Source organism: Nicotiana attenuata, unplaced genomic scaffold, assembly GCF_001879085.1.
Source record: "Nicotiana attenuata strain UT unplaced genomic scaffold, NIATTr2, whole genome shotgun sequence".
Taxonomy (NCBI): Eukaryota; Viridiplantae; Streptophyta; class Magnoliopsida; order Solanales; family Solanaceae; genus Nicotiana; species Nicotiana attenuata.
The window spans coordinates 138,875-140,621 of record NW_017670906.1 but is presented as its reverse complement, the minus strand read 5'-3'; the positions used below and the strand labels follow the sequence as shown (position 1 = coordinate 140,621).

General features: G+C 32.9%; 1 long non-coding RNA gene across 1 annotated transcript; it reads right to left on the bottom strand.

Moving 5' to 3' along the window:
- Positions 1-499: 499 nt before the first annotated feature.
- On the bottom strand, positions 500-1,410 carry LOC109244396. The gene is made up of 2 exons (XR_002070691.1): positions 1,319-1,410; positions 500-1,033 (listed from the first exon to the last, which is right to left on the bottom strand). It is a non-coding gene; the product is annotated as an uncharacterized LOC109244396 (long non-coding RNA).
- Positions 1,411-1,747: the final 337 nt, after the last annotated feature.

The following is a 1,747-nucleotide window of genomic DNA, read 5'->3' as shown; positions in this document are numbered from 1 at the left end:
AAACTCATACTATGCAAGTTGATTTAGCATACAGTTATACTAGTTAGCGATACAAAAATTAGCCAGCTTAGACAAGACAATTCCTTTCTCACTAATAGTCATTACAATTTTTATCTTATTTCACTAAAGTCCCTAAAATATTTTTGTAATAAAAAGTGCAAACTTTATTATCTAAGTATCATAGAGAGTCACTAAACCATTTGTTGTAACCAAAAAAATAACTTATTTTGCTTAAGCAACATAGAAAATCACTAAATAATTAATTTTTAACCAAAAGGCTATCATAGAAAATGTCACATTAATTTCCTCCTAGTGACTTTATGTGGTACCTAGGAAGAGTTGAGTGACATTTTTGTTAAAGAAAATATTTCATTTACGTTTGTCGTATTTAGGTAAAGTTGAGTGATTCTTTCGTATAAAAAAAATAATAACTTTGAGTAATGATGTAAAAATAGAGTGACCACTCAAATTAATCTCATAAAATATTAAACAAACCAGCTAAAAGGAAGCCGAGCGTATCAATCATTACTTAGAACACATAAATAAGGTTAAGAAATACATCAATACAACCATCAAGTATGGTTATAAATATTTATTTGATAAATCACTTAACATAAGGAGGCATACAAAATGTAAATACACCAACGCGGGAAGACACACAATACTCATTGTATACAATATCAATCATGGTACATAGAAATATTTGGCCTAGGCTCAAAATCTTCGGCAAAGGTCTTTTCTTGTTTAAGACCAGCGTCATCATCATGATAACCAGTTACATAAGGCTTTGGCTCGAAATCTTTCGTAAATAATGATTTATCAGCTTCATTCAACTTGGCGTTGTCGTGGTAGACAGATATATTAGGCCTTGGTTCAAAGGCTTCACCTCCAACAGAAGGTTAGTTTTCTTTTTGGAGAGAGGAACTGAATGCCGAGGCATAAGATGTTTGATTGCTTCAGGCATTGGCTCATCTTTCACCACAGCTCTCCAGTATTCTCCAGGGTCTTTTCTTGCATTAGTGTTGCTTGTGTACTGCCCGAGAAAGAAAGACCATAATAAGACTTTTGAATATATTCTATATGAACTTCTTTAAGTTCGAGTACATAATATTTGGTACATGCAAGGGCAAATGTAGTCTTTAATATATGGGTTCGGCAGAACCCAGTAATATTTGCCAAAAAATTATATGTATGCATCCATAAATTCACTAAGTATATATAGAAATCAATTCAGAACTCAGTTGTTAAAACTTGAAATCGTCCTAATATCAAGAATCCACATAATTCTAATGTTAGATCTACCTTTGTAAAAACTTACCAGGGCAAGTGAAAAGAGCAGGATAAGAGCAACAAGCGATTTCATGGTCACTTCACTAGGAATATGTATGACTCAGAAGCTGTTGTTATTGATCTTTGCTTGAAGCATATTATGAGCTTATATGGACGGGTTAAGCTATTATAAAATCATATTGCATGTAGCAAGTTATTGTCAAGCATGTTTAACATGATTCACACACTTTTGACACATATATTATTGGCTTCTTTGACACATATATTATTGGCTTCTTTATTTTTTCTGATATTCAATAAATGTTAGGCTTACCTAGTCCCTAAGACTAGGTGCCATCACGATGCCAAACGGAGGGGAAATTGGGTCGTGAAAGATGTTTCCCTAATATGGATCATGAATCAGACCATTGAATATAAACTACTAACGGAACGTGAATCCAACTGGAATAAGAAAATT